We start from the raw sequence: 22,207 nt of genomic DNA, 5'->3' as shown, positions 1-22,207 counted from the left end.
AGACGCGCTACAGACCTTCGCTGTCGCACCTGTGCAAGAGCCAACCAAAGTTGTACCGGACAGAGTAAATCGCCTCAACGTGCTACCCCGGAGTTACCAACGATTCTCCATTGTCAAGTAATCAGCCGAGGTCCCCAACTTTCAAATCGCTTGCGCGGTGCAAAGATCAAGGAATCACTAGCAGGAGAAAAAAAAGATGCTTCCGATCTGGACAGAAGCCGCAAGTCAAAGAGAAAAAAAAAAGGGAGTATACGACCAGACTGCGCGGATAACTTGCAAGATACAGCAACTTCAGCTATGGACAACTTTGTAGCCATTGAGTAGAGCGACCCTACTTCATCGTCAGCTTCGGAGCCGACGTCATCACCAACTAGGAAGATCACTGAAATCAAGATCGGTTGGGAAGAGGCGCGCAGACGCTGCGGTCGCCCCCGCCAATTTCCGTCGGGTTCAGCCATTAATTTGCTGAAATCAAGTAGAACCATCAAGGGCCACGTGCCAAAGCCTAGCAGCATCAGCCTCATTGTCGGGCGTCTGGAAAAAGAAGTCTACGTGATCAGAATCATTAGCCGTGGTCTGTGCACGGCGCCCTGTTCTAATCTCGTGATCAAGCAAAGTTTTATCGAGAAGCTCGGAGATCAACGTCGGATACACATGCAACGTGTGCGCCGCTATTCATCGGGTCCTCTCTTCGCGGCCGACTTGGAGAAGCGGAGATTAAGGACCGCGCGCGCGTGCGCGTCTCCTGGGAGCTACAAGTTCAATCTACATGATCAAGTTTGATGATTCAAGCCAACCTGCCATCAGATTCAATGAATAATATTCAAACCGGAAAGTACAAGCAGAGGTGTTGATCTCCAAACGGCCGGCCACATTGGCTAGCACGTGAAACCAGGAGACCGTGACCTTCACGTATTGGTATATTGAAGATCAAGCAGTAAAGGAAAACAAAGATGGCAAAACACAAGCTGGCTCATTTGCCTTGGTACCACGTGAGCATGTCCTGTACGATCTTATATGATATTCGAAGACGAAGCCACCAAGGACCACAATAGTGAGTCACTTCACGCATCGCGGATCAAATTCAGAAGGACTCTCAAACCTCTAGTTGACCTCTCCATCAAGCAATTATGTTACGGACAGGGAGTCCCAAAACAATTTCTATCGAGTGCACGTGAACTAGTCTATTCGGCAAATGCGTAATTTTACGCAGGAGACACTCTACAAGGACCAGATTGAAACAAAAGATTCGACTACTCTGTTCGGCTGACCGCGCCCGCCATCACGCACTCTTCTTACTTGGGGATTCGCCTGCCGCGGACCCGACATTACGGACCCGATATATTCGGATGCCCACCCGTCGCGGATCGGCCACATCGACTGCGTCCTCTTCATCGACCACGTCAGCCAAGGCGCCGCATGGACTATTTTGGATGGCGCAATTACTTCAGTTGCGTCCGCCGCACCGACTATCTTGGATGGCGCAATTACTTCGGCTGCGCCCGCCGCAGCGCCGGTTCGCTGCGATTAGTCGGGGGCTCCTGGAATATCTTCGAACTATTGCGGTTACTCTCATCGGGAGCGCTGGTTCGTTGGAACCCAAGAAGATTTGAAGACTATTATTCCCATCGGGAGCGCCGGTTCTCTAGAACCCAGGAAGATTTGAAGACTATTACTCCCATCGGGAGCGCCGGTTCGCTGGAACCCAAGAAGATTTGAAGACTATTACTCCCATCGGGAGCGCCGGTTCGCTGGAACCCAAGAAGATTTGAAGACTATTACTCCCATCGGGAGCGCCGGTTCGCTAGAACCCAAGAAGACATGAAGACTCAAGTTTTGAAGAATTGCAGTAATTCGGGACACCCGAACTGCATCGTCAGGAACCTTGTTCGTATTACAACGAACCTCGGGGCTCACAGTCCTTTGAAGATTCGACTGTGCTCACAGTCCCTTGAAGATTCGACTGTGCTCACAGTCCCTTGAAGATTCGACTGGGCTCACGGTCCCTTGAAGATTTGACTGTGCTCACAATCCCTTGAAGATTCGACTGGGCTCACGGTCCCCTGAAGATTATTTCGGGGACCTTGCTATTTTCCTTTGCTATAGATGCCTCAAAGAGTGCCGCAAATAGCAAAGGATCATGAAGCAACGAAGATCTTGCTCTTTTCCTTTGCTATAGATGCCTCAAAGAGTGCCACAGATAGCAAGGATCATGAGAAAAACAAGGACATTAATCCTTCCCTCGCTTCGGATGCCTCTACGAGTGCCGTACAAAGCAAGAGTTTGGAAAATATAAACACAACCCACGTTCGATATTTTACTTATGGAAATATCAAAGAACAACGGGCTCATCGGCAGAATCATTGCACCCGAAATATTCGGGAGTGATCTGTCGAAACTTACAATCGGTTGAAAGCAAAGTTGTGCATACAACAGGTTTAGCAAAACCTGCAACACGAGCTGATCACTCATAATGATTTGCTGACCAACTAGTATACATACATCTAACGGGCAATTAAGATTTGCTCCTTCAAAGTTTGCCAACGGCATTGACATGGTAAAAGTGCATATACATGTACCTACCAAACAATTTACAAACAATGGCATCAACGATGCTCAAGGTGCGTTTTGCCCCTTGAAATAAACAACAATGTGTCAACGGCACCTGAAGAAAACTGTAAACATCGGGTTGCTCGACTTGAGTCTACTCACGGTTGCAAGCATCAGTGCCCAAACTCGGGGGCTACTTCCATCGGGAGCGCTGGATGCGCACCCGATAAAATCATCGGCTCCTCTGGGCCATCATCCGAATCATCGGCTCCTCTGGGCTATCATCTAAATCATCGGCTCCTCAGGGCCATCATCTAAATCATCGGCTCCTCGGGGCCATCATCCCAATCATTGGCTCCTCTGGGCCATCATCCCAATCATCGGCTCCTCTGGGCCATCATCTCAATCATCGTTTCCTCAGGGCCATCATCTCAATCATCGGCTCCTCTGGGATATCATCTGAATCATCGACTCCTCTATCTATGGCATCACCAGAGTCATCGGCATCAAGTTCTCGGAACTTGAAAAAGTCTACGGTGTTTGACTTAGCATTTTTTACACCCTATACATAACTATTTCATATTTATCTACAGGCTCGGGGGCTACTCCCATCGGGAGCGCTAGTCGCGCACCCGATGAAAAATATGGCAACCTCGCCAACAAAGAAGAATAAAGTTGAAGACATCAGCATCAACAGTCAAGATCTTCGAGTAGTACAACTTGAGTCTATGCGTGGCTGCAAGCACCCACCCATAGACTCGGGGGCTACTCCCATCGGGAGCGCTTCGCGCACCCGACAGAAAGCAACTCCGACTCTACATCAAGCACAAGATTCAACGGATGATCAAGACATTCGGCGAAGACAACTTTAGTCCCTGCCCGAAGCTTTACTTCGGCCAGACACTCGGGGGCTACTGACGTGGGCATAACCCTTCGGGTACTTGACATTGCCATACCCGGTGCAAACTATGAAGGTGGACCAGCACGAGGACTCGACGAGCTGGACCTGCACGCGCCTCGACTTGGACTACAAGGAAAGAAGACTCCAATATGAATCCTACTAGGACTCTTGTAAACCCTAGCTTGGCTGATATATAAAGCCAGGCAGGGGCACCCCTTAGACACACACAATCAGAAACATAATTGTAGAGGCGACACGCCTAGAAACCGCAACCCGCGGATTAGAACTAGACTAGATCCAACAACTCCGCCTATGGCGGCACCATGTACATATATTCATATAGTGGATTGCTAGCAGGACGTAGCGACCCTCCACCGTGGGGGCGTGAACCTGGGTACGTCGTGTACCGCCTCGCTCCCGGAACTTCCGTCGTCGCCTTTCTCTAAAACCCAAGCCCCTCATGGTGGGCATTGCCGAGGAACCGCCTCGTCAATGTCCTTAGGCTCTACTCATAGTATTCATGGCGAAGTTTCTTCTTCGTTAAATTGTTATATGGTTGGAATTGGAAAATACTACATGTAGTAATTCTAAAATGTCTTGGATAATTTGATACTTGGCAATTGTTGTGCTCATGTTTAAGCTCTTGCATCATATACTTTGCACCCATTAATGAAGAAATACTTAGAGCTTGCTAATTTGGTTTGCATATTTGGTTTCTCTAGAGTCTAGATAACATCTAGTATTGAGTTTTGAACAACAAGGAAGACAGTATAGTCTTATAATGTTTACAATATGTCTTTTATGTGAGTTTTGCTGTACCGTTCATCCTTGTGTTTGTTTCAAATAACCTTGCTAGCCTAAACCTTGTATCGAGAGGGAATACTTCTCATGCATCCAAAATCCTTGAGCCAACCACTATGCCAGTTGTGTCCACCATACCTACCTACTACATGGTATTTCTCCGCCATTCCAAAGTAAATTGCTTGAGTGCTACCTTTAAAATTCCATCATTCACCTTTGCCATATATAGCTCATGGGACAAATAGCTTAAAAACTATTGTGGTATTGAATATGTACTTATGCACTTTATCTCTTATTAAGTTGCTTGTTGTGCGATAACCATGTTTCTGGGACGCCATCAACTATTCTTTGTTGAATATCATGTGAGTTGCTATGCATGTCCGTCTTGTCCGAAGTAAGAGAGATCTACCACCTTAATGGTTGGAGCATGCATATTGTTAGAGAAGAACATTGGGCCGCTAACTAAAGCCATGAATCATGGTGGAAGTTTCAGTTTTGGACATATATCCTCAATCTCATATGAGAATAATAATTGTTGCCACATGCTTATGCATTAAAGAGGAGTCCATTATCTCGTTGTCCATGTTGTCCCGGTATGGATGTCTAAGTTGAGAATAATCAAAAGCGAGAAATCCAAAATGCGAGCTTTCTCCTTAGACCTTTGTACAGGCGGCATGGAGGTACCCCATTGTGACACTTGGTTAAAACATGTGCATTGCAAAGATCCGGTAGTCCAAGCTAATTAGGACAAGGTGCAGGCACTATTAGTATACTATGCATGAGACTTGCAACTTGTAAGATATAATTTTCATAACTCATATGCTTTATTACTACCGTTGACAAAATTGTTTCATGTTTTCAAAATAAAAGCTCTAGCACAAATATAGCAATCGATGCTTTCCTCTTTGAAGGACCATTCTTTTTACTTTTATGTTGAGTCAGTTCACCTATCTCTCTCCACCTCAAGAAGCAAACACTTGTGTGAACTGTGCATTGATTCCTACATACTTGCATATTGCATTTGTTATATTACTCTATGTTGACAATTATCCATGAGATATGCATGTTACAAGTTGAAAGCAACCGCTGAAACTTAATCTTCCTTTGTGTTGCTTCAATACCTTCACTTTGATTTATTGCTTTATGAGTTAACTCTTATGCAAGACTTATTGATGCTTGTCTTGAAGTACTATTCATGAAAAGTCTTTGCTTTATGATTCACTTGTTTACTCATGTCATTACCATTGTTTTGATCGCTGCATCCATTACATATGTTTACAAATAGTATGATCAAGGGTATGATGGCATGTCACTTCAGAAATTATCTTTGTTATCGTTTTACTCGCTCGGGACGAGCGAACTAAGCTTGGGGATGCTTGATACGCCTCCGACGTATCGATAATTTCTTATGATCCATGCCATATTATTGATGATACCTACATGTTTTATGCACACTTTATGTCATATTCGTGCATTTTCTGGAACTAACCTATTAACAAGATGCCGAAGTGCCGATTGCTTGTTTTCTGCTGTTTTTGGTTTCAGAAATCCTAGTAACGAAATATTCTCGGAATTGGACGAAATCAAGACCCAGGGGCCTATTTTGCCACGAACCTTCCAGAAGACCGAAAGGGATACGAAGTGGGCCGACGAGGCGCCGCCACCATAGGGCCGCGCGGCCAAGGGGGGGCCCACGCTGCCCTATGGTGTGGGCCCCTCGTCAGCCCTCCGACTCCGCCCTTCCGCCTACTTAAAGCCTCCGTCGCGAAACCCCTGATGCGAAAAACCACGATACGGAAAACCTTCCAGAGACGCCGCCGCCGCCAATCCCATCTCGGGGGATTCTGGAGATCTCCTCCGGCACCCTGCCGGAGAGGGGATTCATCTCCCGGAGGACTCTACACCGCCATGGTCGCCTCCGGAGTGATGAGTGAGTAGTTCACCCTGGACTATGGGTGCATAGCAGTAGCTAGATGGTTGTCTTCTCCTCATTGTGCTTCATTGTTGGATCTTGTGAGCTGCCTAACATGATCAAGATTATCTATCTGTAATACTCTATGTTGTGTTTGTCGGGATCCGATGGATAGAGAATACCATGTTATGTTAATTATCAAGTTATTGCATATGTGTTGTTTATGATCTTGCATGCTCTCCGTTATTAGTAGAGGCTCGGCCAAGTTTTTGCTCTTAACTCCAAGAGGGAGTATTTATGCTCGATAGTGGGTTCATGCCCGCATTGACACCTGGGACGAGTGACGGAAAGTTCTAAGGTTGTGTTGTGTCTGTTGCCACTAGGGATAAAACATTGATGCTATGTCTAAGGATGTAGTTATTGATTACATTACGCACCATACTTAATGCAATTGTCCGTTGCTTTGCAACTTAATACTGGAAGGGGTTCGGATGATAACTCGAAGGTGGACTTTTTAGGCATAGATGCGGTTGGATGGCGGTCTATGTACTTTGTCGTAATGCCCGAGTTAAATCTCACTATACTTATCATGACATGTATGTGCATTGTTATGCCCTCTCTATTTGTCAATTGCCCGACCGTAATTTGTTCACCCAACATGCTTTTATCTTATGGGAGAGACACCTCTAGTGAACTGTGGACCCCGGTCCATTCTTTAATACTGAAATACAAATCTGCTGCAATACTTGTTTTTACTGTTTTCTCTGCAAACAATCATCTTCCACACAATACGGTTAATCCTTTGTTACAGCAAGCCGGTGAGATTGACAACCTCACTGTTTCGTTGGGGCAAAGTACTTTGGTTGTGTTGTGCAGGTTCCACATTGGCGCCAGGATCTCTGGTGTTGCGCCGCACTACATCCCGCCGCAATCAACCTTCAACGTGCTTCTTGGCTCCTCCTGGTTCGATAAACCTTGGTTTCTTTCTGAGGGAAAACTTGCTGCTGTGCGCATCATACCTTCCTCTTGGGGTTCCCAACGAACGTGTGAAATACACGCCATCAGCGGCTCTGGAAGGTTTCTCGTACCGTGGCTTTTCCGTATCAAGGTTTTAGGTCGAGGGGCTTTATATAGGCGAAGAGGCGGCGTCAGAAGGTCAACGGGGCGACGACACCATAGGGGGGCGCGGGCCACCCCCAGGCCGCGCCGGCCTATGGTCTGGTGGGCCTGTGCCCCCTCTCTGGCGGCTCTCGGGTGTTTTGGATGCTTCCGGGCAAAATAGGAACCTGGGCGTTGATTTCGTCCAATTCCGAGAATATTTCTTTACTAGGATTTCGAAACCAAAAACAGCAGAAAACGAGAACCGGCACTTCGGCATCTTGTTAATAGGTTAGTTCCGGAAAATGCATGAATATGACATAAAGTGTGCATAAAACATGTAGATATCATCAATAATGTGGCATGGAACATAAGAAATTATCGATACGTCGGAGACGTATCAGCATCCCCAAGCTTAGTTCTCGCTCGTCCCGAGCAGGTAAAACGATAACAAAGATAATTTCTGAAGTGACATGCCATCATAACCTTGATCATACTATTTGTAAACATATGTAATGAATGCAGCGATCAAAATAATGGTAATGACATGAGTAAACAAATGAATCATAAAGCAAAGACTTTTCATGAATAGTACTTCAAGACAAGCATCAATAAGTCTTACATAAGAGTTAACTCATAAAGCAATAAATCAAAGTAAAGGTATTGAAGCAACACAAAGGAAGATTAAGTTTCAGCGGTTGCTTTCAACTTGTAACATGTATATCTCATGGATAATTGTCAACATAGAGTAATATAACAAGTGCAATATGCAAGTATGTAGGAATCAATGCACAGTTCACACAAGTGTTTGCTTCTTGAGGTGGAGAGAGATAGGTGAACTGACTCAACATAAAAGTAAAAAGAATGGTCCTTCAAAGAGGAAAGCATCGATTGCTATATTTGTGCTAGAGCTTTTATTTTGAAAACATGAAACAATTTTGTCAACGGTAGTAATAAAGCATATGAGTTATGTAAATTATATCTTACAAGTTGCAAGCCTCGTGCATAGTATACTAATAGTGCCCGCACCTTGTCCTAATTAGCTTGGACTACCGGATCATCGCAATACACATGTTTTAACCAAGTGTCACAATGGGGTACCTCCATGCCGCCTGTACAAAGGTCTAAGGAGAAAGCTCGCATTTTGGATTTCTCGCTTTTGATTATTCTCAACTTAGACATCCATACCGGGACAACATGGACAACAGATAATGGACTCCTCTTTAATGCATAAGCATGTGGCAACAATTATTATTCTCATATGAGATTGAGGATATATGTCCAAAACTGAAACTTCCACCATGAATCATGGCTTTAGTTAGCGGCCCAATATTCTTCTCTAACAATATGTATGCTCCAACCATTAAGGTGGTAGATCTCTCTTACTTCAGACAAGACGGACATGCATAGCAACTCACATGATACTCAACAAAGGGTAGTTGATGGCGTCCCCAGAAACATGGTTATCGCACAACAAGCAACTTAATAAGAGATAAAGTGCATAAGTACATATTCAATACCACAATAGTTTTTAAGCTATTTGTCCCATGAGCTATATATTGTAAAGGTGAATGATGGAAATTTAAAGGTAGCACTCAAGCAATTTACTTTGGAATGGCGGAGAAATACCATGTAGTAGGTAGGTATGGTGGACACAAATGGCATAGTGGTTGGCTCAAGGATTTTGGATGCATGAGAAGTATTCCCTCTCGATACAAGGTTTAGGCTAGCAAGGTTATTTGAAACAAACACAAGGATGAAAGGTGCAGCAAAACTCACATAAAAGACATATTGTAAACATTATAAGACTCTACACCGTCTTCCTTGTTGTTCAAAACTCAATACTAGATATTATCTAGACTTTAGAGAAACCAAATATGCAAACCAAATTAGCAACCTCTAAGTGTTTCTTCATTAATGGGTGCAAAGTATATGATGCAAGAGCTTAAACATGAGCACAACAATTGCCAAGTATCAAATTATCCAAGACATTTTAGAATTACTACATGTAGCATTTTCCAATTCCAACCATATAACAATTTAACGAAGAAGAAACTTCGCCATGAATACTATGAGTAAAGCCTAAGGACATACTTGTCCATATGCTACAGCGGAGCGTGTCTCTCTCCCATAAAGTGAATGCTAGGATCCATTTTATTCAAACAAAACAAAAACAAAAACAAACCGACGCTCCAAGCAAAGCACATAAGATGTGGCCGAATAAAAATATAGTTTCAGGGGAGGAACCTGATAATGTTGTCGATGAAGAAGAGGATGCCTTGGGCATCCCCAAGCTTAGACGCTTGAGTCTTCTTAGAATATGCAGGGATGAACCACCGGGGCATCCCCAAGATTAGACTCTTCACTCTTCTTGATCATAGTATATCATCCTCCTCTCTTGACCCTTGAAAACTTCCTCCACACCAAACTCAAAGCAAACTCATTAGAGGGTTAGTGCATAATCAAAAACTCACATGTTCAGAGGTGACACAATCATTCTTAACACTTCTGGACATTGCTCAAAGCTACTGGAAGGTAATGGAACAAAGAAATCCACCCAACACAGCGAAAGAAGCAATGCGAAATAAAAGGCAGAATCTGTCAAAACAGAACAGTCCGTAAAGACGAATTTTAAAATGGCACCAGACTTGCTCAGATGCAAATTCTCAAATTGAATGAAAGTTGCGTACATATCTGAGGATCACTCACGTAAATTGGCATAATTTTCTGAGTTACCTACAGAGAATTAGGCCCAGATTCGTGACAGCAAGAAATCTGTTTCTGCGCAGTAATCCAAATATAGTATTGACTTTACTATCAAAGACTTTACTTGGCACAACAAATGCAATAGAATAAGATAAGGAGAGGTTGCTACAGTAGTAACAACTTCCAAGACACGAATATAAAATAAAAGTACTGTAGCAAAATAAACACATGGGTTATCTCCCAAGAAGTTCTTTCTTTATAGCCATTAAGATGGGCTCAGCAGTTTTAATGATGCACTCGCAAGAAATAGTATTTGAAGCAAAAGAGAGCATCAAGAGGCAAATTCAAAACACATTTAAGTCTAACATGCTTCCTATGAAAAGGAGCTTGTAAATAAACAAGTTATGTAGGCATAATGCAATAAGCATAGGAAAACTAGATAAGCTCAATTTCAAAATTTTAAGCATATAGAGAGGTATTTTAGTAACATGAAATTTTTTACAACCATATTTTCCTCTCTCATAATAACTTTCAGTAGCAACATGAGCAAACTCAACAATATAACTATCACATAAAGCATTATTATCATGAGTCTCATGCATAAAATTATTACTCTCCACATAGGCATAATCAATTTTATTAGTTGTAGTGGGAGCAAATTCAACAAAGTAGCTATCATTATTATTCTCATTATCAAATATAGGAGGCATATTGTAATCACAACAAAATTTACTCTCCATAGTAGGTGGCACCAAAAGACCACTATCATTATAATCATCATAAATAGGAGGCAAAGTATCATCAAAGAAAATTTTCTCCTCAATGCTTGGGGGACTAAAAATATCATGCTCATCAAAGCCAGCTTCCCCAAGCTTAGAATTTTCCATATCATTAGCAACAATGGTGTTCAAAGCGTTCATACTAATATGTTCCATAGGTTTTTTAATTTTCGCATCAAACCATCCATGTCTTAAATCAGAAATAAAATAAGAAGCTCATTGTTGTCCATTATGCCTAACTAGTGTAAACAAGAAACAAAAAGATGCAATTGCAGGATCTAAAGGAAATAGCTTCGAGTACTTACAACGGCGAAAATAGCTTAGTAGCCGAGATCCGGAGTGTGAGTACCTTTTACCTTTCCCCTCGGCAACGGCGCCAGAAAATAGCTTGATGTCTACGGGAGCTTCTATTCTTGTAGACAGTGTTGGGCCTCCAAGAGCAGAGGTTTGTAGAACAGCAGCAAGTTTCCCTTAAGTGGATCACCCAAGGTTTATCGATCTCGGGGAGGAAGAGGTCAAAGATATCCCTCTCATGCAACCCCGCAACCACAAAGCAAGAAGTCTCTTGTGTCCCCAACACACCTAATAGGTGCACTAGTTCGGCGAAGAGATAGTGAAATACAGGTGGTATGAATAAGTATGAGCAAGTGGCAACGGCACCAGAAAAGTGCTTTGCCGGGACGATGAAACAAGCGAGTAGTAACACAGCAGTAGTAACGCAGTAAAACAGTAAACAAGCAGTGATAGCAGTATTTAGGAACAAGGCCTAGGGAATAGACTTTCACTAGTGGACACTCTCAACTTTGATCACATAACAGAATAGATAGATGCATACTCTACACTCTTTTGTTGGATGATGAACACCATTGCGTAGGATTACACGAACCCTCAATGCCGGAGTTAACAAGCTCCACAATTCAATGTTCATATGTAAATAACCTTAGAGTGCATGAAAGATCAACACGACTAAACCAAGTACTAACATAGCATGCACACTCGTCACCTTCACACTATGTAGGAGGAATAGATCACATCAATACCATCATAGCAATAGTTAACTTCATAATCTACAAGATATCGGAATCATAGCCTACGCCAAGTACTAACACGGATGCACACACCGTCACCATTACACCGTGCGGGAGGAATAAAACTACTTTAATAACATCACTAGAGTAGCACATAGATAAATTGTGATACAAAACACATTGCAATCATAAAGAGATATAAATAAGCACTTCACTATGCCATTCATAATAGTGAATAAGTATTCTGTGAAATATAGCCTAAGAGACCCACACGGTGCACACACTCGTCACCTTTACACACGTGGGACAAGGAGTCTCCGGAGATCACATAAGTAAAACCCACTTGACTAGCACAATGACATCTAGATTACAAGCATCATCATATGAATCTCAATCATGTAAGGCAGCTCATGAGATTATTGTATTGAAGCACATAGGAGAGAGATGAACCACATAGCTACCGGTACAACCCCGAGCCTCGATGGAGAACTACTCCATCCTCATGGGAGACAGCAGCGTTGATGGAGATGGCGGTGGTGTCGATGGAGGAGCCTTCCGGGGCACTTCCCCGTCCCGGCGGCGTGCCGGAACAGAGACTCCTGTCCCCCAGATCTTGGCTTCGCGATGGCGGCGGCTCTGGAAGGTTTCTCGTACCGTGGCTTTTCCGTATCGAGGTTTTAGGTCGAGGGGCTTTATATAGGCGAAGAGGCGGCGTCAGAAGGTCAACGGGGCGACGACACCATAGGGGGGCGCGGGCCACCCCCAGGCCGCGCCGGCCTATGTTCTGGTGGGCCTGTGCCCCCTCTCTGGCGGCTCTCGGGTGTTCCGGATGCTTCCGGGCAAAATAGGAACCCGGGCGTTGATTTCGTCCAATTCCGAGAATATTTCTTTACTAGGATTTCGAACCCAAAAACAGCAGAAAACGAGAACTGGCACTTCGGCATCTTGTTAATAGGTTAGTTCCAGAAAATGCACGAATATGACATAAAGTGTGCATAAAACATGTAGATATCATCAATAATGTGGCATGGAACATAAGAAATTATCGATACGTCGGAGACGTATCAGTAGGCTCTATCATGTATGCCATGATGTGTACTAGACCGGATATCGCACATGTTGCTAGTTTGACCAACAGATATCAAAGTGATCCAGGAATGGAACACTGGATAGCGGTCAAGAATATCCTGAAGTACTTGAAATGGACTAAGGATATGTTTCTTTGTTATGTTGGTGACCAAGAGCTCGCTGTAACCAGTTACACCGATGCTAGTTGGAACACTGATCCAGATGACTCTAAGTTCGATCTGGGTACGTGTTTATTTTGAATGGTGTTGCAGTAACCTGGATGAGTGCCAAGCATAGCATGGTGGCGAAATCTTCAACTGAATCTGGATACATAGCAGCTTCGGAGGCTTCATCGGAAGCGATATGGATGAAGAGGTTCATTACTGAGCTTGGTGTGGTTCCTAGTGCATTGGATCCATTGACCATCTATTGTGATAACATGGGTGCCATAGCCAATGCACAAGAGCCAAGGTCACACAAGAAGCTGAAGCATCAAGCTGCGTTTTCATGTGATTCGCGATTATGTCGAAGATGGTGACATAAAGATTTGCAAAGTACATGAAGGAGATATGCCCTAGAGGCAATAATAAAAGTAGTTATTATTTATATCTCTATGTTTATGATAAATGTTTATATGTCATGCTATAATTGTATTAACCGAAACATTAGTACATGTGTGATATGTAGACAACAAGAAGTCCCTAGTATGCCTCTTAAACTAGCTTGTTGATTAATGGATGATTAGTTTCATAATCATGAACATTGGATGTTATTAATAACAAGGTTATATCATTATATGAATGATGTAATGGACACACCCAATTAAGCGTAGCATAAGATCTCGTCATTAAGTTATTTGCTATAAGCTTTCAATACATAGTTACCTAGTCCTTATGACCATGAGATCATGTAAATCACTTATACCGGAAAGGTACTTTGATTACACCAAACACCACTGCGTAAATGGGTGGTTATAAAGGTGGGATTAAGTATCCGGAAAGTATGAGTTGAGGCATATGGATCAACAAGTGGGATTTGTCCATCCCGATGACGGATAGATATACTCCGGGCCCTCTCGGTGGAATGTCGTCTAATGTCTTGCAAGCATATGAATGAGTTCATAAGAGACCACATACCACGGTACGAGTAAAGAGTACTTGTCAGGAGACGAGGTTGAACAAGGTATAGAGTGATACCGAAGATCAAACCTCGGACAAGTAAAATATCGCGAGACAAAGGGAATTGGTAATGTTTGTGAATGGTTCATTCGATCACTAAAGTCATCGTTGAATATGTGGGAGCCATTATGGATCTCCAGATCCCGCTATTGGTTATTGGTCGGAGTGAGTACTCAACCATGTCCGCATAGTTCTCGAACCGTAGGGTGACACACTTAAAGTTGGATGTTGAAATGGTAGTTCTTGAATATGGAATGAAGTTGGAATATTTGTTCGGAATCCCGGATGTGATCCCGGACATCACGAGGAGTTCCGGAATGGTCCGGAGAATAAGATTCATATATAGGATGTCATTTTATGTGAATAAAATGTCGCGGAAGGTTCTATGGAAGGTTCTAGAAGGTTCTAGAAAAGTCCGGAAGAAACCACCAAGGAAGGTGGAGTCCACAAGGGACTCCACCTCCATGGCCGGCCAGCCCTAGTGGGGGTGGAGTCCCAAGTGGACTCCACCATAGGGGGCCGGCCACCCCCACATGGGAGGTGGGAATCCCACCTTTGGGTGGGAGTCCTAGTTGGGCTAGGTTTGCCCCCTCCTATGGAAGGTTTTGGTTTCGGGTCTTATTCGAAGACTTGGACACCAACACTTGGGATCCACCTATATAATGAGGGGCCAAGGGAGGGGGCCGGCCACCCCTAAGACCATAGCTTGGCCGCCCCTTGAGTGGCCGGCCACCCCTCCCAAACCCTAGCTTTGCTCCTCCACTTCATATTGCCCGGTTTGCTTAGCGAAGCTCCGCCGAACTTCTACACCGCCACCGACACCACGCCGTCGTGCCGTCGGATTCAAGAGGAGCTACTACTTCCGCTGCCCGCCGGAACGGGGAGGTGGACGTCGTCTTCATCAACAACCGAACGTGTGACCGAGTACGGAGGTGCTGCCCGTTCGTGGCGCCGGAACCGATCGTGATCAAGATCTTCTACGCGCTTTTGCAAGCGGCAAGTGAACGTCTACCGCAGCAACAAGAGCCTCATCTTGTAGGCTTTGGAATCTCTTCAAGGGTGAGACTCGATACCCCCTCGTTGCTACCGTCTTCTAGATTGCATCTTGGCTTGGATTGCGTGTTCGCGGTAGGAAAATTTTTGTTTTCTATGCAACGTTATCCTACAAGTGGTATCGAGCCGTGTCTATGCATAGATGGTTGCACGAGTAGAACACAATGGTTTGTGGGCGTTGATGCTCTTGTTATCTTTAGTTGAGTACTTTGCATCTTTATGGCATAGTGGGATGAAGCGGCTCGGACTAACTTTACATGACCGCGTTCATGAGACTTGTTCCTCGTTCGACATGCAACTTGTATTGCATAAGAGGCTTTGCGGGTGTCTCGTCTCTCCTACTATAGTAAAGATTCAATTTACTCTTCTATTGACAACATTAGTATCAACGTTGTGGTTCATGTTCGTAGGTAGATTAGATCTATATCGAAAACCCTAAACCACGTAAAATATGCAAACCAAATTAGAGAGCGTCTAACTTGTTTTTGCAGGGTTTGGTGATGTGATATGGCCATAATGTGATGATGAATATGTATGAGATGATCATTATTGTATTGTGGCAACCGGCAGGAGCCTTATGGTTGTCTTTAAATTTCATGTTGAGTAGTATTTCAAAGTAGTTGTAATAGTTGCTACATGGAGGACAATCATGAAGACGGCGCCATTGACCTTGGTGCTTCGCCGACGATGATGGAGATCATGCCCGAAGATGATGGAGATCATATCCGTGCTTTGGAGATGAAGATCAAAGGCGCAAAGACAAAAGGGCCATATCATATCACATATGAACTGCATGTGATGTTAATCCTTTTATGCATCTTATTTTGCTTAGATCGCGACGGTAGCATTATAAGATGATCCCTCACTAAAATCTCAAGATAATAAAGTGTTCATCCTTAGTAGCACCGTTGCCAAGACTTGTCGTTTCGAAGCATCTCGTGATGATCGGGTGTGATAGAATCAACAAGTGCATACAACGGGTGCAAGCCGCTTTGCACATGCGGATACTAAGGTGGCCTTGACGAGCCTAGCATGTACGGACATGGTCTCGGAACACGTGATACCGAAAGGTAGAGCATGAATCATATGATTGATATGATGAACACTTTGAGTGTTCGCCATTGAAATTACACCTTGTCTCGTGATGATCGGACTATGGTGTGGTGGATTTGGTTCGTGTGATCACTAAGACAATGCGAGGGATATTGTTTTGAGTGGGAGTTCACCTAGATTTTTAATTATATTGAATTAAAATTTGAACTCAATTTGTCATAAACTTAGTCTAAACTATTGCAAATATATGTTGTAGAGATGGCGTCCCCAATCAATTTTAACCAGTTCCTAGAGAAAGAAAAGCTTAAGAGCAACGGTAGCAACTTCACCGACCGGTTCCGTCATGTGAGGATCTTCCTCTCCGGCGGAAATCTGCAATATGTGCTTGATGCACCGCTAGGTGACCCTCCTGCGAAACCGAAACCGATGAAGTAAAAGCTGTTTACGAGACTCGGAAAACTCGGTACTCTCAAGTTCGGTGTGCCATCCCGTGCGATCCGGAATCCGATCTTCAAAAACGTTTTGAGCACCACGATCCTCATGAGTTGATGAAAGAGTTAAAGACTATTTTCGAGACTCATGCGGCCGTGGAATGCTATGAAGCATCGAAACATTTCTTCAGCTGTATGATGGAAGAAGGCAGCTCCATTAGTGAGCACATGCTCGCCATGACCGGGCATGCGAAGAAACTCAGTGACTTGGGAATAGTGATTCCTAACGGATCGGGGATTAATCGTGTCCTTCAATCACCGCCACCAAGTTACAAGAACTTTGTGATGAACTACAATATGCAGAACATGAACAAGGAGTTACTCGAACTTTTTGGCATGCTAAAAGCTGCTGAGATTGAGATCAAGAAAGAGCACCAAGTGTTGATGGTCAACAAGACCACTAGTTTCAAGAAACAGGGCAAGTCTAAGGGAAAATTCAAGAAGGGTGGCAAGAAAGCTGCCACGCCTCCTATGAAACCTAAGAACGGCCCTAAGCCCGATGCTCGAGTGCTATTACTCGCAAGGAGAAGGGACACCGGATGCGTAATTGCTCCAAGTATCCGGCTGATCCGAAGAGCGGCCTTGTCAAGAAGAAGAAAGAAGGTATATCCGATATACATGTTATAGATGTTTATCTCACTCGGTTCTCGTTCTAGTACCTGGGTATTTGATACTGGTTCGGTTGCTCATATTTGTAACTCGAAACGAGAACTAAAGAATAAACGAAGACTACCGAAAGATGAAGTGACAATGCGCGTTGGAAATGGATCCAAAGTCGATGTGATCGCTGTCGGCACACTTCCTCTACATCTACCTTCGGGATTAGTTTTAAGCCTAAATAATTGTTATTTTGTACCCGCGTTGAGCATGAACATTATATCTGGATCTTGTTTAATGCAAGACGGTTATTCATTCAAGTCTCGAGAATAATGGTTGTTCTATTTTTATGAATAATATCTTTTATGGTCAAGCACCACAAAAGAATGGCTTATTTCGTTAGATCTCGATAGTAGTGATACGCATATACATAACATTGATGCTAAGCGAATTAAATTGAATGATAATTCTACTTATATGTGGCACTCGTCGTCTTGGTCATATTGGAGTGAAGCGCATGAAGAAACTCCATACCGATGGATTACTTGAATCACTTGACTTTGAGTCACTTGATAGATGCGAAGCATGTCTAATGGGAAAAATGACTAAGACTCCATTTTCTCGGTATGATGGAGCAAGCTACCGACTTATTGGAAATCATACATACCGATGTGTGCGGACCAATGAGTGTAGCATCGCGCGGTGGCTATCGTTATGTTCTAACCTTCACAGATGATCTGAGTAGATATGGGTATATCTCTTTCATGAAACATAAATCCGAAACTTTCGAGAAGTTTAAGGAATTTCAAAGTGAAGTAGAAAATCAACGTAACAAGAAGATAAAATTTCTACGATCCGATCGTGGAGGTGAATATCTGAGTTATGAGTTTGGCATGCATTTAAAGAAATGCGGAATACTTTCACAATTGACACCGCCGGGAACACCACAACGAAACGGTGTATCCGAACGTCGTAATCGAACTCTCTTAGATATGGTTCGTTCTATGATGTCTCTTACTGATTTGCCATTATCATTTTGGAGTTATGCATTAGAGACAACCGCATTCACTTTAAATAGAGCACCATCAAAATCCGTAGAAACGACACCGTATGAATTATGGTTTAATAAGAAACCTAAGTCGTCGTTCCCGAAAGTTTGGGGTTGCGAAGCCTATGTAAAGAAGTTACAACCGGACAAGCTAGAACCCAAAGCGGAGAAATGCGTCTTCATAGGATACCCTAAGGAAACTATAGGGTATACTTTCTATCACAAATCCGAAGGCAAAATATTTGTTGCAAAGAACGGAACCTTTCTTGAGAAAGAATTTCTCACTAAAGAAGTGACTCGGAAGAAAAGTAGAACTCGATGAGATTAATGAATCTATACTCGTTGATCGAGTAGCGCAAGTATCGGAAGTTGTACCTGTACCGCCTACACCGGCAACAGAGGAAGCTAATGATAATGATCATGAAACTTCGAACGAGGAAACTACCGAACCTCGCAGATCGACAAGGGAACGTGCCACTCCCGATTGGTATGATCCTTGTCTAAATGTCATGATTGTGGATAACAATGATGAGGACCCCGCGACGTATGAAGAAGCAATGATGAGCCCAGATTCCAACAAATGGCAAGAAGCCATGAAATCCGAAATGGGATCCATGTATGATAACAAAGTATGGACTTTGGTAGACTTACCCGATAGCCGAAAGGCTGTCGAGAATAAATGGATCTTCAAGAGAAAAACAGATGCCGATGGTAATATTACTGTCTATAAAGCTCGACTTGTCGCAAAGGGTTTCCGACAAATTCAAGGAGTTGACTACGATGAGACTTTCTCACCCGTAGCGAAGCTAAAATCTGTGAGGATTTTGTTAGCAATAGCTGCATTTTTCGATTATGAGATTTGGCGGATGGATGTCAAAACGGCGTTCCTTAATGGAGACATTGAGGAAGAGTTGTATATGGTACAACCCAAAGGTTTTGTCGATCCTAAAAATGCCGACAAAGTATGCAAACTTCAGCGTTCAATCTATGGACCGAAGCAAGCATCAAGAAGTTGGAACCGACGCTTTGATAAGGTGATCAAAGACTTTGGGTTTATACAAGTGTCATGGAGAGGCCTCGTATTTACAAGAAAGTGAGTGGGAGCTCCGTAGCATTCCCGATATTATATGTAGATGACATATTATTAATTGGGAATGATATAGAACTATTAAGCAGATGTAAAAGGTTATTTGAATAATAGTTTTTCAATGAAAGACCTTGGTGAAGCATCGTATATATTAGGCATCAAGATTTATAGAGATAGATCAAGACGCCTAATAGGGCTATCGCAGAGTACATATCCGGACAAGATTCTAAAGAAATTTAGAATGGACGAAAGTAAGAAAGGATTCTTACCTATGTTACTGTGCAAGGTCTTGAGTAAGACTCAAGGACCGGCTACGGCAGATGAAAGAGAAAGGATGAGTAATATCCCCTATGCCTCGGCGAGAGGATCTATCATGTATGCCATGCTATGTACTAGACCGGATATAGCACATGCTGTTAGTTTGACTAGCAGATATCAAAGTGATCCAGGAATGGAACACTGGACAGCGGTCAAGAATATCCCGAAGTACTTGAAAAGAACTAAGGATATGTTTCTTTGTTATGGAGGTGACCAAGAGCTCGTTGTAAATGGTTACACCGATGCAAGTTGGAACACTGATCCTGATGACTCTAAGTCACAATCCGGGTACGTGTTTATATTGAATGGTGCTGCAAGTAAGTCGGGCAAGCTCGAAGCAGAGTGCACGGTGGCGAAGTCTTCAACAGAATCGAGTACATAGCGGCTTCGGAGGCTTCATCGAAGCGGTATGGATGAAGAGGTTCATTGTAGAGCTCGGTGTGGTTCCTAGTGCATTGGACCCATTAATCATTTACCGTGATAACATGGGTGCCATCGCCAATGCACAAGAGCCAAGGTCACACAAGAGGCCGAAGCATATCAAGCTGCGTTACCACTCGATTCGCGAGTACATCGAAGATGGAGAAGTAAAGATTTGCAAAGTACACACCGATCCGAATGTAGCAGATCCGTTGACTAAAGCTCTCCCTAGGGCAAAGCATGACCAACACCGGAATGCCATGGGTGTTAGGTATATTACAATGTAATCTAGATTATTGACTCTAGTGCAAGTGGGAGACTGAAGGAGATATGCCCTAGAGGCAATAATAAAAGTAGTTATTATTTATATCTCTATGTTTATGATAAATGTTTATATGTCATGCTATAATTGTATTAACCGAAACATTAGTACATGTGTGATATGTAGACAACAAGAAGTCCCTAGTATGCCTCTTAAACTAGCTTGTTGATTAATGGATGATTAGTTTCATAATCATGAACATTGGATGTTATTAATAACAAGGTTATATCATTATATGAATGATGTAATGGACACACCCAATTAAGCGTAGCATAAGATCTCGTCATTAAGTTATTTGCTATAAGCTTTCAATACATAGTTACCTAGTCCTTATGACCATGAGATCATGTAAATCACTTATACCGGAAAGGTACTTTGATTACACCAAACACCACTCGCGTAAATGGGTGGTTATAAAGGTGGGATTAAGTATCCGGAAAGTATGAGTTGAGGCATATGGATCAACAAGTGGGATTTGTCCATCCCGATGACGGATAGATATACTCCGGGCCCTCTCGGTGGAATGTCGTCTAATGTCTTGCAAGCATATGAATGAGTTCATAAGAGACCACATACCACGGTACGAGTAAAGAGTACTTGTCGGAGACGAGGTTGAACAAGGTATAGAGTGATACCGAAGATCAAACCTCGGACAAGTAAAATATCGCGAGACAAAGGGAATTGGTAATGTTTGTGAATGGTTCATTCGATCACTAAAGTCATCGTTGAATATGTGGGAGCCATTATGGATCTCCGGATCCCGCTATTGGTTATTGGTCGGAGTGAGTACTCAACCATGTCCGCATAGTTCTCGAACCGTAGGGTGACACACTTAAAGTTGGATGTTGAAATGGTAGTTCTTGAATATGGAATGAAGTTGGAATATTTGTTCGGAATCCCGGATGTGATCCCGGACATCACGAGGAGTTCCGGAATGGTCCGGAGAATAAGATTCATATATAGGATGTCATTTTATGTGAATAAAATGTCGCGGAAGGTTCTATGGAAGGTTCTAGAAGGTTCTAGAAAAGTCCGGAAGAAACCACCAAGGAAGGTGGAGTCCACAAGGGACTCCACCTCCATGGCCGGCCAGCCCTAGTGGGGGTGGAGTCCCAAGTGGACTCCACCATAGGGGGCCGGCCACCCCCACATGGGAGGTGGGAATCCCACCTTTGGGTGGGAGTCCTAGTTGGGCTAGGTTTGCCCCCTCCTATGGAAGGTTTTGGTTTCGGGTCTTATTCGAAGACTTGGACACCAACACTTGGGATCCACCTATATAATGAGGGGCCAAGGGAGGGGGCCGGCCACCCCTAAGACCATAGCTTGGCCGCCCCCTTGAGTGGCCGGCCACCCCCTCCCAAACCCTAGCTTTGCTCCTCCACTTCATATTGCCCGGTTTGCTTAGCGAAGCTCCGCCGAACTTCTACACCGCCACCGACACCACGCCGTCGTGCTGTCGGATTCAAGAGGAGCTACTACTTCCGCTGCCCGCCGGAACGGGGAGGTGGACGTCGTCTTCATCAACAACCGAACGTGTGACCGAGTACGGAGGTGCTGCCCGTTCGTGGCGCCGGAACCGATCGTGATCAAGATCTTCTACGCGCTTTTGCAAGCGGCAAGTGAACGTCTACCGCAGCAACAAGAGCCTCATCTTGTAGGCTTTGGAATCTCTTCAAGGGTGAGACTCGATACCCCCTCGTTGCTACCGTCTTCTAGATTGCATCTTGGCTTGGATTGCGTGTTCGCGGTAGGAAAATTTTTGTTTTCTATGCAACGTTATCCTACAAGTACACATAG

Source organism: Lolium rigidum, chromosome 6, assembly GCF_022539505.1.
Source record: "Lolium rigidum isolate FL_2022 chromosome 6, APGP_CSIRO_Lrig_0.1, whole genome shotgun sequence".
NCBI classification, from domain to species: domain Eukaryota; kingdom Viridiplantae; phylum Streptophyta; class Magnoliopsida; order Poales; family Poaceae; genus Lolium; species Lolium rigidum.
Note: the sequence above shows the minus strand (reverse complement) of the source record.